Genomic DNA, 17855 nt, shown 5'->3' with positions numbered 1-17855 from the left:
GTGCCCTGGACACGGGCGCCGTGTGCCCTTATGGTAAAGATGGTAATGTCGATAGTCCCGACTACTTCGTAAAGAGCGGTACCAACCGATTTACCTCTGACATACGCATGCTGCTTGAAGGACAAACGCTTGGGAGGAATTTGTTGTTTTATTAAGTCGTTACAGATTCTTTCCATACTTTTCAGTAGGAAGGAGGTTAAACTGATTTTGGCAAGGAATAGTTTTCTTTACCCGGTTTGGGGATAAAGATAACCTTGGCATCCTGCCATTTACGTGGGGTGTAAGCTAGACGGACACAGGCGGTAAATATTTTACAAATACGGATTAATAGTAAGTCTGCCCCGTTTTGTAAAAGGGCAGGAAATATACCATCAGTGCCTGCTGCTTTGAAAAATTTGAAACTCTTAAAAGCTCTGATCACCGGAGTGAACACGAGGTCGTCAACCTGAGTATTTTGTACAAAAGGTTGCGGACTGCCCGTCGTGGACTGTAGGAAGTGTGGATCTAATGAAATTTTTACTTAATCCGTCATGTTTAAAGCACTGCGTCCTTGGCTGTCTACCATTAGAGCGGTCTGCATGTGGCCTTTAGATAAAATATCTTTTAATCTTTGCTGCGCCGCTTACGCTATCGACTTGTTCACAGAACAAGCGCCACGAATTACGTTTTACTGTTTTGAGTTTGTATTTATATTTGCGAAATGCGGTCTGGTTGCTCTGTGCCCCCGATGTTGACTCTAACGTGGTTCCCGGGTGTCCTCCGACCGTCACCCTGACCGGTGGTGGTACCTGCTTTGTGCTCAAACTAGCCATGGTAGAACGGTCCTGGTCAGGGCGAACCTTCCCCGAAGGAGGTTCGTTTTCTACCTGACGGTGCCCTATTCTATATTGGAGTAGGAATCTGGGTCTATTCCCATCACGTTAACGTCCCTTCCGGAGAGCTTCTGCGATGAAATATCTCTCACAGTGCCGTGTTCTGTTTGGCCAGCATCTTCACGATGGAATCCGTGGATATGACCGCCGCCCGTCCCCTAACAAAGATAAGAGTCTATGGACCCATCGTCGCGCACCATGCGCAGCTTGCAGATGTCCCATAGCTCCAGCAGACTCTCCACCATGGAACGAATGGCTGAAGTGTCCTCCACGGAGTTGATGGCCAAACGGAAGACGCCCTTCTCGAAGCGAGCCATGTCGATTTTGAAGACAGACCTGCGGAAAGTCGACGATAGGATTAGGTCCATTAGACCGTCACCGAAAGCCGCCTCAAACAGGGACTGCTGCTCCGTCGACATGCTCCCCACGGGTCTTCCCGTGTCTATTACCGCATTGTTAAAAGCATGGGTCACCTCTGCGTAAGACCTCTTGTCCTTATCTACACTAACGTTGCTCTTCTTGCTGGTCCCCGAACCTGAGGGTCCATTGCTGTCCCGCTCTGGTGGTTCTTTGCAAGGAGCTTGATGTTTAGCCTCTTCGAGATTTTTGGTTCCTCAGGTGATCGGATCGGGTTCCTTTCCATGACTCCGGAGGAATTTCGTTTGTACCGATCGGGGTGGTCCCACTGTCCTGAAGGCTTGTTCCGGCAGCCAGTAACCGCTGTTTGTGAGCTGCGCGTCTAGCGTTTACCAGACCTTCGGGCAGGGTTCCCTTCCACTTCGGCATTTTGTTTTGGCGAACATTTTTGTTCGTCTTTAAGCAGCGTTGGGGCCTCCAGAATCCGTGCCCCTGCCACAGCAGAAGCTGTGGTGGATTGCCACTTGCGTGGGTTCCACCTGGAGTAATAATCTATACGTTTACGACATTAAATGAGTACCACTAATATTTAAATGGCAAAGCGTGACCATTTATATAAAATTTAAGTCAAATGGTGGAACTGAATTTAATTATTTTTCTCTCAAATTTGTTTCGTGAATGAAAAATAGCAAAGCGTGAACATTTAAATAAAAGTTAAGTCAAATGGTGAAACCGAAATCAATTATTATACTCTCGCAACATGTTGCACATAGTATAATAATTTTGTTCACATAATAGTTCTTTGTGTCACCAAGAAATAAAAGAGTTAGATATGGGGCTATGTATATATATAAGATCAGGATGACGAGTGGAGTTGAAATCCGGATATCTGTCCGTCCGTCTGTCCGGCAAGCGATAACTTGAGTAAAAATTAAGATATCTTAATGAAACTTGGAACACATATTCCTTGGCACCCTCAGTAGGTTGCTTTCGAAGATGGGCAAAATCGGTCCACTGCCACGCCCACAAAATGGCGAAAACCGAAAACACATAAAGTGTCATAACTAAGCCATAAATAAAGTTATGAAAATAAAATTTGGAACATAGGATCGCATTAGGGAGGGGCATATGTGGATGTAACGTTTTTTTGTATATATCTTGTAAACCAAAAAAACTGTATAAACAAAACTTTCTACAGCCATTTCCTCATACAGTCCAAAAATGAAAGAAATCGGATAATAACCACACCCACCTCCCATACAAAGGTTATGTTGAATATGACTAAAATTGCGTTAAATCACTAACGAAAAAGTCAGAAACACTAAATTTTACAGAAGAAATATCAGAAAGAAGCTGCACTTAGATTTTGTTACAAATTGAAAAATGGGCGTGGTGTCGCCCACTTATGGGTCAAAAACCATATCTCAGGAACTACTCGACCGATTTCAATGAAATTCGGTATATAACACTTTCTTGACAACCTGATGAGCGAAATCTGTTCACAACCACGCCTACTTCCCATATAACTCAATTTTGAATTCTTATGCTTCGTTCACTTTATCTTTCTATAAAATAAAAATGAATCGCAAAATGTATTGCTAAGCGCATAACTCGAGAACCGAATCGAGTTAAACCGATTTCGCTAATTCTTATTTTACAGTATTCCTTGAAGTATAAGGATGGTTCTTACGGAGAGAAAAATTACAAAATGTCCTGAAAAAGTCTAATCCACACTTTTCTAATGTCTCATACAAACAATTTCTAATCTATAGATATAAAAATGAATTGCTTTGTTCGTGAGTCTCGCAAAAAATCGAGAACGGGTGACGGTGAAATATTCATGTAAGGTCAGGAAAAGATTAGAAAGTAATTAAATATGGAAAAATTGCGAAGAAGATACTAATAACAGAATTTTATTCGAGTTGACAAGAAAAATATGAAAAAAAAGGAAATAAAAAATAATAATATTTTCAAGGTTGTTATTGTTGCTTTGTTCAAATATTTTTGTCAGTGTTTAATTGTATAACGTTCTGTCCCTAAACAATTTGAAACAAATAAGGAAAGGTTAAGTTCGGGTGCAACCGAATATTAATTTTTTTAAGAAAACACACAATTTGACCTATATATTGGGCATTAATTCCAATATATAATCATCATATATAGTATACTAGCTGACCCGGCGAACTTTGTACCGCCTAACAGTCAATGAATGTGGTGTTACAGATAAGCATAACTTTATGATTTGTTGAAAGCAATACAATGAATACATATAATATTTATAGCGGCCCGGTACGTGCTTCGCTACGTATAAAGTGAAATATTAAATCAAACTCATTTATAAAAAAAAATATATATTTAATTATTTGCTAGCTATCCAAAACATTTGGATAATCAATATTTTTTGTTTTTCCATTTTGAGCACGAATAAACAAACGGCTGGGGGTACCGACTCTGGAACAGGCAACATAAAGTTGGACATGTGAAAAACATGATTCCTCCAAATTCACACCACAAACGTTAAGTGTTTGCCCTTGAGCTTTGTTGATGGACATCGCAAATGATAAACGCACAGGATATTGTAATCGTTTGAATTCAAATGGCATATCAGTTGGAATCATAGGGATACGCGGTATTAAACAAACTTCTCCTTTTGATTTACCAGTTAAGATCGTAGCTTCAATCAAATTTGGCAATAAATTTTTCACTGCCAATCTGGTGCCATTACACAGTTTTGGTGGATTAATATTTCGCAATGATATAATCAAAGAACCCACTTTCAGATTCAAGCAATGTGGTGGCATACCAGCCGGTTCTAATGAATTTAAAAATTCAGTTGGATAATTCATTGCCTCATCTTGATTCATAGCACTGTCAATTGATTTATATGTCGTGACTACGCCTGGGAGTTTTGCTTGAATTTGAAAATTTATGGCATTGATATGAATGTTCTTCGGTGCTAAAATGGCGCGCTCTCTCAACCAATCATGCTCCTGTAATTCTGAAGAATATTTGGAAAAACATATTCAATCAATTCTGGAATCTATCGATTTCGTAATTGTACAAAAAATGTTCGGTACAGTGATCAATCCGTTGGTTCTGTCGATTTGTATTTTGCCATCACCAATTTGTAACAATTGTTTTGAAAACTCATGGGCAGCTGGATCATTTTGTAGGTGAATACGCATATTAATGTTCAGTGTCAATTTTTGTACATATCTCCAAAGAACTGATGACTTCAAACAGGCATTAATTTCATCAGCAGGAGTTGACCGAGGAATGACAGGCAATTTTTGTCGAAAATCACCTGACCCAAAAAGCTGTTGTTAACCGTAGAACTTTTGCCATAGCAGAATTTCTTGAAATATTGCAAGTTGGAGTTTCAATTACCTGTACATTCAATGGCAATTTTAATGCAGAGTGTGCTGTCCGACCACCTTCTAATAATGTAGCAGCAATTCCCGAAGATGCTAATGCCAATGCAATTTTCTGTTCCGATCGAATAGTGGCTAAAATCAGTGATATAACGAACGTTTACCTGTACCACCAGGTGCATCCAAGAAATATAACCCACCTGCATTATTGGAAATGGCTAGCATGATTGTGTCATAGACATGTTTTTTCGATTGTACAAATAAACGCAAACCTGCTCACGTTGCAATTCACGATCAAACAGATCATGCATGTCACGATTTGGTGCGGTCATACCCAATTGTACTAATGTTTTATTTGAAATCCGTAGACACATATCTTCAATTATTATCAAAGCTTCGTTGTACATTTTCTTAAAATAAGTCGAAAATCTGACTTAAGAAATTTCTACAATTGATGAAATGTCAACACACTGAAAATATTATTTACCTGTTCGTGGATCAATCATGGGTATATTTATATTATAGCCATCGTCACCTTTCCAATGCAATAATGGGTATTGTAATGGGTCGTAACTACGATGACGTTTCGAAACACGTTGCAATTGGTCATTTCTACGATGAAGTATAATATCACGCGATTGAAACTGATCACCACGAATTACAATTGCAACCTCATCAATTGTCGGTGCATTGAATCGCCTTTCATGCTCTCCAAAAGGTGTTCTATCAGCCCTTATTACGATTTTGTGATGATCAGAGGGCATACGATCGAGAGCAATTTTGAACAATTGAACTAATGCGTTATGCTGATGGAAAAACCTTTGTAGCTTACAAATAATTTCTCGTCTTGTATTCAAAGCAATTGCACAACGTTGATCCAATTCACGATTTTCATCACCAATAAAATAAATTTGCAAGAATTGATAATCAGCGTCGGGGTATGGCAATAACGAACCAGCTTGATGATAAATTTGGCCCTGAATCTGCAACATGAATGCAATTTTAGGTATATGTTGCATAATATTTTTTAAATTTTTAAAACTATAGTGTGATTGGGACAATCCTGTTTAAGTATTTACCTTAAACGTCGGCATAAAATTATCTCTAATAATGTTAGTAGCACCAAAAGAAGTCATTTGAAATGCTGAATTGTATTGTTGAATATGACTTAAAAAGTGCTTCGAATTTACAGAAGTCCCAAAAATTATGACAATGGTTAAAAATGAAGACAATGGTTCGGGTGGAGTTTCTAATGGTGGCAATCTCACTTTGCCATTAGCACAACATGCCGGGCGTTTCACCTGGAAATTTAGCCGCATCACAATGTGGACATATTGCGTCCATTATTCCAATATATCCGTACATACTGTAATTAATCTGACTGTTGTAATTAAAAACAGATCTATTTCGTGCATTACGTTCACGCTGCGATACATTGGCTTGTGCTCGTTCATCTGGAGTCTGTGATCGCCTTTGTAATGCCGTAGCATTTGCATGACACGTTCGCCGACCTACATATATTTCCTCGTGTGGGTCGTGGTATTTTTCTTTCAATTAAAAAAGAATAAATTAAATTAAAAAAATACCTACATTAATAGTGGTACACCATATGTTTTTTCAAATAAGGAAACACATACATTCGTGTAATTCACTTCAACAGTTCAAAACTTACCGTTTTTTGCTCGGAAATTCGCTTTGCGTTATATTTATTTTTTTCACAAATTCACACGAACTTCAATAATTATTAAAAAAAATATATAATAACTAATAATTTCGCACCACGGTAATTCCGGACACTACTGAACGTATGGGGCCAAAGAAAACGCTCCAGCAATGTTTACACTCCTATGTCATATATTCTCCTAATTTGAATTTTCTTAATGCTAAGAGTCAAAGCTCTATATACCTACAAAAAAAAATATTCATGTATTTCTCTCTGTCAAATAAATGCACCGTAATATAGTTCGATGTCTTTTTAAAGCCTACTTTGTTTGTCGATCTGCCTGCTACATACATACCTACATGTTGATATGAATATAATGCAAGTAAGTTTGTATGTGGGAATAATAAGTATGTTAGTTAAGATGGAAGTTCATAAATTTTGAGAGCGAAAGAGCGTAGCTAAGTAGGTAACAAATCGTTTAGTAAATGATTAAACTATTATTGATGTATGTATGTTAATATGAAAACGTATAATCCGCTGGCTAAGTGGGATGAATCCGACCAAACAAATGGATTTTTGGTGTGTTTTTAAAAATAATTTCACCATACATTGAGCACTTTTCAGCTTTCCAAGTAGGTACGAGCTAAATAAAAAAAAATGTAACATATGTGTGGTAAAATTTTTGAAACATTTTGGCCGATATTTCGAGACCTTAGTCACGGAGCGGCATCAAAAATACTCTATACTATAGAAATCAGCTTCCATTTGCTACCCATATTGCACAAACACATCCTGGGTTTACCCGGGTCCACGTTTTGGCCTATTTCTCGAGACCCTGGTATCCGATTCTTAAAATTTCAAAACACAAACCATCTACTGAATAGTCCAAACAAAGCCTAAAAATTTGGTTTGGATAGGTGAGCCCGTTCTTTAGTTATAAAGTCACAACGAAAAATGGCATTCATTTTTATATATATAGATGAGGGCTGATATAATTCCTGAACCAATTTCATTCATTTTCACCACTAAGGTTAACGGGGATAGGGGCAACTAGGCATTGTTAGTAGGCAAACCAACGGCACATTCGGCCTTGAAATTACTCCTAAATTGCAAATCGACAAAACACCTGTCTGCAAAATCGCCAAAAGTAACGCTATATCGAAGATTTTCCAGATATTCAAGAAATCGCTGGAGGCACTGCACAGGACTTCAAAAGATTTACGCAACAACTAAAACTTTTTTAGTGGAGCCAGGATTCTGTTGGCAGGTGCTTTACGCCAGACTCTTCCAATTATTCCTGGCTAATCGCATGCCTAAAATCATCTAATTTGTGTGCCTAAAATCATCTAATAAAGAATTGCCAATAAACAACTAACATACCACTGATTTTGCAACAATATCAAATTGCGATTGTAGAAGCAGTTGGAAATGGTAGGGTCCCAGTTGACACCTCAATGGATTAATAACATTTCAAATATATTTCTGTCACTTCATTGACTCGAAGTAAAAGCTTATTCATCGTGTTTTTCCTGACATGAAACCACAATATGATAACCATAAATGACTGCTTGAATGACCTATATTGGTGGTAAAAAAACAAGGATCTCTTTGATCATAATGCGACAATTTAGAATTTGGCAAAAGGAGAGTTGACACAGCTACAAACCAGGATGACGTATTCAATTATCCCACAGCCTATTTAAAATTGCTGGACTATCCCCACTCACTCGCAATTAAAATTAGTGTGAGTTGTAATCATGCTGCGCAATATAAATCAACCTCGACTTTGCAATAGAACAAGACTGGCTGTGAAGAAATTAATTATCTTCTTACCAAAGCCAAGATAAAGCCAACTAAGAAATTTGGTAATTTGTTACTTTCTTCAATATACGATTAAAAAATCAAAGTTTTACATATTATGATGATTTACGCTTAATACAGATCTACAATTATGTCTATCAATCATTTTAAAATTTATCGGCTATAACGTTTTCGTCTTTATGCGTAAGAATTTTTTCTCTGCAATGAAAAATTTACTAATTTAATGTATACCATAGCCACAAAACGGGCCGGGTCTGCTAATAATATATATATTAGGAACCAATGAAAATAGCGGAATAAAACTTTACGCAAATACTGTATTTTGGAGCTGTGACATCACTTGTGGAAAAATTGTCAAAATCGGACCATGACTTTTCCAGGCCCCCGATATCGAACATGAAGAAATCAGTGCCTAAGGGTAATTTCTCACCGAAAATATAGGTAAATCTCTCAGAAATTTTAATGTAATTCATTCCCTCTGAAATTTTTGAAGTTATACTTCTTATACGAGTTCGGAACAGTTGCGATAATTGTTGCGCAACAGCAACATTATGCATAAACATACATATGTACAAACACACAAACTTACATTTGTATATGCGTGCACGTAAGTTTGTCAACCACCAAAAATCAAAAGCAATGTTCTACAAAAACAACAAGCGCCAAAAATTTATGTTTTTGCTCATACATATTCATACATATTTACGACAAGCCGATTTTCTACCAACAACGCAATGTAGCGTCGCGCAGGCGGCCATCAATTTTTCGACACATCGAGCTTTACAGAGTCGTTGCAAGTGATCCCTCCGTAAGTATAAATGCGCAAAATATGTATTGACTTACTATTAGCAAATATAAATAATTAAATGTATCTAAATATTCTAATAATATATGATGCCAAATATTAATGTACTACAATTGATTTTAGTAAGAATCAAGACATAAAACAATCCATAATAATATGAGTTGGGGACATGGACCTCTTTGCCTGCGAAAACGCGACACTGATCAAAAAAGTTACTATTTGCGGTCATTCGTTGTCCGTGGCAACCAAGATTTTACAAGAAAGGTACTACAAGTGCACATATTTGCACATATTATGTAAACAAATTTGCGAACATTATGCGTATGGTTCTTTTGATTTTTTTCCTTTTTCTTTCGTTTCTGTTTCATTTCTGCGAATTCTCAACTAGTTTATGTGACTTTTGGTTGAAATTCTCTGCGTTTGCCGTTGAAAAGTTGTGTATGTATTACATATTCACATGTGTATGTATTTCATTTCAATAAAATTAATTTTTAAAAATTCTTAAGGTTGTGGGTTCGAGCCTCACCCAGGGCAGTAAATTTTTTATTTCAATAAAATTAAAATTTTTTGAAGTTATACAACTTCGGAAAAAATGTGTACGCATATGTATGATTGAAATATGAACATATTCGCATGTGTATATATACATAAACATATTCACATGTGTATGTATAAACATATTGTAACGGATTTCCAAAATCTGTCGTTTACTCTAAAACTCTACCCTGAGTTCGATCACTGGATTGTCAAATAAAAGTCACACTTTAATGGCTATACACTAATCTTTATTTCTAATTCCTTATAACTTAACACTTTAGTACTCAATACTCTACTTTACAACTCTAACTAATAACTTGTTTACACTTTGCTCGACAACTCTCTCTCCTTAGAATTGTCCTCACTTGACAACTCTCTTATCAGAACTGTGTGTTGCTGCCAGCCCGGCAGCCCTTATATAGTCGATAGCTAACATGTTATCGTCACTCGAACATTCTGGCAACTACGAATATCGATGTCTAGATAGATCTGACAAGTTATCGATTTCGATTGTCAATTCTAGTTTGTCCATTTTCGTTACAATATTCACATGTGTATGTAGAAGCTGAACCAATACTGGCATTCCTCAGAGAGAAATTTTCATTAGAAATGATCAATGGAAGAAATGATCCTACGACAAAAGGAGGTACGACTATTGATACGGTATTCGCGAGAAATATAGATAAAATAGATGTAAAACATTTCATATCGTATTTTAGTTATCATAATCCAATTGTAAATATTATAGATATCAATCCGTCAGAACCCAGAAATGATAATTGATTTGGACTTTGGTTTATAAAATGTGCATAATAAATTTTTAAAATGTGAATTTAAAAAGTGTCTCTCGCTAGTTTTCTTTCATATAAAATGATATGCATTTCTTGGTTATCACTAAGAAGTATAACTTCATCCGCGCGTAGGGACTCCACACACTCTTTTTTTTCTTATAACCGTACTCTGTACCAAAAATGGTTAAAATCGGGTCATAACTTCCCCTAGACCCCTATACCTAATTATAGGTGGTATAAAATTAAGTGAGCGTATAGTCTTCGGTATATTGTCTCTTGGTGGTGAAAACGAGTGAAATCGGTTCAGGAACTACCTCAGTCCCCATATACTATTTATGATGATTTTCGGTATTGAATTGTGTTATCTTTATAAAATTACATCAATAAATTGCGAGAGTATAAAATGGTCGGTTGCACCCGACCTCAGCCTTTCCTTACTTGTGTTTCTCTTAAATTTATTTCGTGAAACCGGCTGTAAATTTTTAAGCTAAATACTGACTACCAAGAGAGCATAACTCCTGAGGAAAGATTAATTATAACACTATGTTTTTATACTCTCGCAACAAAAGTTGCTAACAGTATTATAGTTTTGTCCACATAACGGTTGTTTGTAAGTCCTAAAACTAAACGAGTTAGATATAAGGTTATATATACCAAAGTGATCAGGGTGACGAGTAAAGTTCAAATCCGGATGTCTGTCTGTCCGTCCGTGCAAGCTGTAACTTGAGTACAAATTTAGATATCTTAATGAAATTTTGAATACGTGTTCCTTGGCACCATAAGAAGGTTAAGGCTGATCGACTTCGCTGGAGCCCTTTAGTACCAGAGTTCAGCTCAAGAAAATTATGTGGCTGTCTCCTGATTGTGAGAGATAGAAGACATGTCTCCTGTCTTTTAGATGTGCGCACGCTCCGAGAAGCAATATCTGGTAGCAGCGAATATACGCTCTCGCCTCTGGGCAGCAAAGAACGCGCGCCAACAAACACAAGGAAGGTTCGACGTGTAAAAGCTGCAATCACAATCGACAGCCGAACGATTTTCTACTCGACTTGCTCTCCTGCTCTCTGAGAACACTCATCAGCATCTCGGTATAAGGGAACTGTAGAACGGCATCTCATACTCACTGCGAACCGCTGCAGCCGAAACAATTGGATTTCGGCAACGACAAAAAACGAGCTGGTACGCTGAGGAATGCCGTCTCGCAGCGGAGAGAAAACAGACTGCCTACCTCGCAACATTGCAAACGACCACAACACGTGCGGGATGGGATAGATACCGAGAGCTGAAGAGGGAAGCGAGACGCATCTGCAGACAAAAAAAGAAAGAGGCCGAAATGCGTGAGTACGAAGAGCTTGAGAAGCTGACAGACATTCGCAATGCTCGAAAATTTTATGAAAAAATGAAGCGACTAAATAAAGGTTTCAAGACCGGAGCATACTCATCTAGAGACCAAGGAGGGATGTCCAGGGCATGCAGGGAACACTTCTTCGACCTGCTGAATGGCAGTGAAAGTACAACACCAGGAGATGGCGAACCCGATTCCCCAATCGATGACGATGGAATAGATGTTCCATTACCCGACGATGAAGAAATTCGAATAGCAATTACCCGCCTAAAGAACAACAAAGCGGCGGGGGCAGATAGATTACGGGCGAGCTATTCAAATACGGCGGCGAAGAACTGATAAGGTGCTTGCATCAGCTTCTTTGCAGAATATGGTCGGAAGAAAGCATTCCTGATGATTGGAATCTCAGTGTGCTCTGCCCAATCCATAAAAAGGGAGATCCCACAATCTGCGCCAATTACCGTGGGATAAGCCTCCTAAATATCGCATACAAGGTTCTATCGAGCGTACTGTGTGAAAGACTAAAGCCCACCCTCAACAAACTGATTGGACCTTATCAGTGTGGCTTTAGATCTGGAAAATCGACAACTGACCAGATATTCACCATGCGCCAAATCTTGGAGAAGACCCGTGAAAAGAGGATCGACACACACCACCTTTTTGTCGATTTTAAAGCTGCTTTCGACAGCACGAAAAGGAGCTGCCTTTACGCCGCGATGTCTGAATTTGGTATCCCCGCAAAACTAATACGGCTGTGCAAGTTGACGCTGAGCAACACCAAAAGCTCCGTCATGATTGGGTAGGACCTCTCCGAGCCGTTCGATACCAAACGAGGTTTCAGGCAAGGTGACTCACTATCGTGCGACTTCTTTAACTTGATGCTGGAAAAAATAATACGAGCTGCAGATCTAAATAAGAAGGTACAATCTTCTATAAGAGTCTACAGCTCCTGGCGTACGCCGATGATATTGATATCATCGGAAGCAACAACCGCGCCGTTTGTTCTGCTTTTTCTCCGAATATCTCCTGTCATCAAGCAAACAGTCGGCGCATTCGCGTCTTGGCTCTCACGTCACTGTTGACATTCATAACTTCGAAGTCGTAGATAATTTCGTATACCTGGGAACCATTATCAACAACACCAACAATGTCAGCCTCGAAATCCAGCGCAGAATCAGTCTTGCCAACAGGTGCTACTTTGGACTAAGTAGGCAAATGAAAAGTAAAGTCCTCACACGGCGAACCAAAATCAAACTCTACATGTCGCTTATCATTCCCGTCCTGCTTTATGGTGCAGAAGCTTGGACTATCAACATCAGATGAGACGACACTAGGACTTTTCGAGAGGAATATTTTGCGCAAGATTTGTGGTCCTCAGAACATTGGCAATGGCGAATACCGCAGACGCTGGAAGGATGAGCTGTACGAGCTATACAGCAGCGGCTACGGTGGCGAGGTCATGTTGTCCGACGGAGGAAGCCGAGGAAGGGGAAGGCCTCCACTATCTTGGAGGGACCAAGTGGAGAGCGACCTGGTTACACTTGGGATTCCAAACTGGCGCCGAACTGCGAAGGAAAGAGACGAGTGGCGCGCTCTCATCGATTCGGCTATAACCGGCTAAACGGTTCAACGCCAATCACATACATATATAGATAACAAGTAAGGAAGGGATAAGTTCGGCTTTGACCGAACATTTTATACTCTCGCAAATTATTTATTTAATTTTATTAATATTATACACAATTTGACCAACATATTCGTCATATATATGGTCCATAGAAAGTTGGAAACCCTAATATTATGTATTTGGGAGCTGGGTGAAGTTATGACTATACTTCACTCAATTTTAGCACGGAGAAACAGAATAACCATATTCGCTCTGATTTTCTGCAAAATATCTGACTTCACTCCCAAGTGATTATGATATGTATTGTTCGACAACGAAAACGGTTTGAGACAAATTTGTCGCATTTGGTATGCGTTGGTTGTATGAACATAAATAAGAAGTTCGACAATATGTCTTCGAACTAGTCAAAGATCGAACATACCTTTTTATTTCGTCTTGTTCGATGTGGGTTGGCCCATATAAAACTAAGGGAAATTGTAGAAAGACGTTTTGGACTGACCCGGTGTGGTTTGACCCTAATGTTATTTGATAAAACATTATTATAATTTCTTCAAGTAATGGTAATGAAGCGTATGTCCTATACAAAGAAAACGTATGAGCTAATACAAAGTATGTCTAAAGAAGACAGTAAAGATACTTCAAAAATTTTTACTTAAATGGAAATATTGTAGCTTAAAGTTCAATTTGAAATCACTTTGGAATTTTTATTGATACAATATTGTTTATGAGATAAGTTAAATTTTAAGAAAATGTTTTTAATCGTAATCAACACACCAGAATAAGACAATGGATGTAGAAGAAATTTCAAGTTTGACATTGGAAATTTAGGGAAATTGGACTGAGTGTTCAAGGCAGGAAATATGAATTAAGAGATAGGTTGTTCTTTGGTCAGATGCATGACACTGTGCAATATCGGATGATCGTGACCGTGAATTAGGTTATTCACCTTTATTACCGCATTGCTTATACTTATGCATATGCGCAGATGTTGTTCCCGTTTTCTATGATTCGTACATACATACATATTCTCCTTTTCTATTATCCGTACATAAGACCTGCTTAATCGTATTTTCTTTTTCCATTAGACATAGTACCTACATACATATGTACATACTCATAAGCTTTTATATACCTACTTACAATGTAAGAACAATTACATAGTCTCACAAGATCAGTGTGCATAAGCAGGGTACAAGTGCAGGCACAAGTAAAATCAGTAAACGTGCAATTATAATTTTCGCAATTCAACTTGACTTTAATTTATCTTGGGCTAGAACATAATTTGGCGACCTTGACAGGACACGTTTGTTCTTCAATCAAGGAAAGCCATAAATTAATGTTAAAGTTTTTCGTTTAACGATTAAAAGTTTGTTTTAAATCTTGGCAAAAAATGGCTCTGCGTTAATCTAACCACACATAATTTGCGCATACATGTGCTTAAGTCAAGCTCTGTGAGCGGTAACCAACAATTCAAAATATCGAAGCATCATTTGGATTTCTTGTATCCGAGCAACATTCAGTGCAGGCGCAGATAGCATTTCTTGCTGAAAATCATCGTAATTGTCGCTGTAATCCAAATTACACACATTACAAGTTCAACATTTTAACGTTCGTTCGAGATTACTTCTTTTCATCATCATCTGTCGAAGTTACCGACAGCACTCCGAGGCTCATTACTCTCGTTGGGCTCAAAAAGCGATATAATGAATTCATTGCTAATTCATATTGTTCAGATTTCTGAACAGTTCATAACGGCTACAGTTGTAGATAAGATATTTTTGTAAACTATACGCATAGAGATATCATATTACGAATATTTATGTGCATTATCGCTAAACATAGAAATGTATTTATCAATTGCCCATTTCTATCAACACTAGAAATACATGTTCGGGTATATTGAATAGAGATTGTAGTACAATACAAATACTGTAATACAAACATTACACTGCTTATTGTAAAGGATCACAAATGATCCTAAACTAACGAACAGATAAGAAGTTTGTTATGTTATGCTGTCGCCGTTGAGAACACTTAAGATTAAGTTATGTGTACATAATGCATATATATTCTATAAATAAAGGTTGCCCAGAGCTCGAGTACTATTTTGAAACCGAAACTGAACCCGTCTCATTAAACATTTTGGTGACCCCGACGTGATAACCCGCGAGTGAAAAAAAAGTGTTTTTGTTTGTGAAGTAAAAATAATAATAAAAAATTAAGCAAAATTAAAGAAAAGTGACAATCATCTTTACATATATATATATAAATATATATATCTTCAAAGTAAGGTAAGACATTGTTTAATAAACTAATTTTATATTTTTTTAATACATGTATTTAATTACATACAATTAACTCTTTTTATATTCTTATTATTATGGAGAATCAACTAAAATTAGCAGAAGAACTGCAGAAACTTCATTTTAGAGCCATGAGTATGGATCTAAATGAAGAATTAATAAATTTAACGAATCTCCCGGATAGTTTGGACAATAAATGGTCGGAATTTCAACGAAACCATTTAGTATTGTCCAACGATCATAAAAATAAAAAATAAAACTATTTTAAAAGTGATGTTGAAGGGACGGTAGGCACGCTTATGTAACAGCGTATGCCAAATTAAGGGAATTAGTAAAAATAGTTCAAGACAATAGTGCTCCCAGGAAAATGGAATCTTTTTCAAACCCTGGTTTAGTTAGCAGGCTTCAATTCTTACTAATAGAATTAGAAAAGAATATTGAAGACTGCGAAATAAACGAAATAGGCTCTCTAGATAGCATTGAGAGAGTTTTAGAAAAAACTCGTGATACAGTGCTTGAATTTATAAGCCAACACGAGGATGGACAAATTACTTGTAAATTCTATGAATTAAGAAATAGATTTTATAAACTATAATCAAAATTTCAAAGCAAAAATAATGATGTAAATGTTTCGTTGCCTCCAGTTGACATTCCCATTTTTTCGGGAGTATACGCTCAATGGCAAACTTTCAAAGAATTGTTTGAGCAACTCGTAGTTTCAGACACATATAAAATGTGCATTTTAAAAGCAAAACTGAGAGGATCGGCTGCAAGTTGTATTGCAAATCTGCCTTCAACCTCGACGAATTTTTATGTTGCTTGGAACCTTCTTAATGAAAAATTTACGAATAAAAGGTTACTTGCTAATAATTATTTCAGACAAATTTTAGATACTTCAGTAGTGACTGAGACTGCTTTTAGTGTACTAAAATTTCAAGAAAAAATTTCCGAAAGTACACAAGTATTGGAAAGTCTCAGTTTGTCCTCAGAAAATTTGTTACAAGCCTTATTATGCTATACGCTTGTACACAAATTGGACAACAATTTAAGACTTCGGTATGAAAATTCGCTTAAAAACTCTAAGTAAATACCGACTTTAAATTCATTGCAATCGTTTCTGAATCATGAAGAGAATGCACTAGAAGCTGCAACAGTTTCAAAAACATCACCAAAATTTCAAAACGCAGGTTCTAAATGCATAATGGGATGTAATACTTTACATAATATATTTTATTGCTATAAATTTAAATCTAGTATATATCAATGAAAAATAAATTATGTACGAAATGTCTTAAAACAGGGCATAAAAAAAAAGAGTGCAGAAGCGAAAATTGCCTGATATATCATGGAAACCATCATCTATGGCTTCACAAAGACAAAGACAAATTTTGTAAAGCAAAAAGCGCTATAATTAAAAACAAGAAAATGAGAATTTCAAAAGTGAATCTGAATATGTCCTATTGACAACAGCAATTGTTGGTATAAAAGGGCGTGATGGAAAAATTATAAAGGCACGTGCCTTATTAGATAGCGGGTCTCAAGTTCACCTAATTACCAAAGAAATAAAAAATAAATTAAAACTCCCCTCCAGGAAAAATGACTATTGAAGGAGTTGAACAAAACCGCGCCAACACAAATGAAAGAGTTAATCTTCAGTTAAAATCAATTGTTAACCCATTTGAGACAAATTTAGATACCGTTGTGGTACGAAAGATTGTGTCACATGTCACTTAGAGGATTCCTCATTACAAGCAAAAAGAAGATTAATTTTTATTGAGAGAAAGTTTAAAAAGAATGGTGCATTGAAAGAGCAATATAAGCAATTTATGAATGAATACATAAATTTGGGCCATTGTGTATTAAAACCAGATAGCACAACTACCAAATTAAGAGTTGTTTTCGATGCATCTTGTAAAACAGACAAGAATATTTCATTAAATTCAATAATGCATTCTGGACCCAAATTGCAAGAAGATTTATTTAACATTTTACTGCGGTTTAGAAAACATAGATGTGTATTCACAGCAGACATAGAAAAATGTTTAGACAAATATGGATTCGCCCAGAAGATGAAAAATATCAACTAATTTACTGGCGTGATGAAGATAACGAACAATTGCGAAGGTACACTCTTAAGACGGTTACGTATGGTACAACAGCAGCACCCTATTTAAATGTTTACAGAAAATTGCAGAGAAGGAAAGAAATGATTACCCAGAAGTAGAGGAGATTATTAATGTAGATTTCTACATGGATGATCTTATGACAGGAGGAGATAATCTAGATGATGCCAAGTTAATTCAGGACAATATCAAATTAGTTTTAAAAAAATATGGATTCAACCTTAGAAAATGGTGTTCTAA

The sequence above is a fragment of the Zeugodacus cucurbitae genome, chromosome Y, assembly GCF_028554725.1.
Source record: "Zeugodacus cucurbitae isolate PBARC_wt_2022May chromosome Y, idZeuCucr1.2, whole genome shotgun sequence".
Lineage (NCBI taxonomy): Eukaryota > Metazoa > Arthropoda > Insecta > Diptera > Tephritidae > Zeugodacus > Zeugodacus cucurbitae.
The sequence above is the reverse complement of the archived record's forward strand: the minus strand, read 5'-3'. Positions refer to the sequence as shown.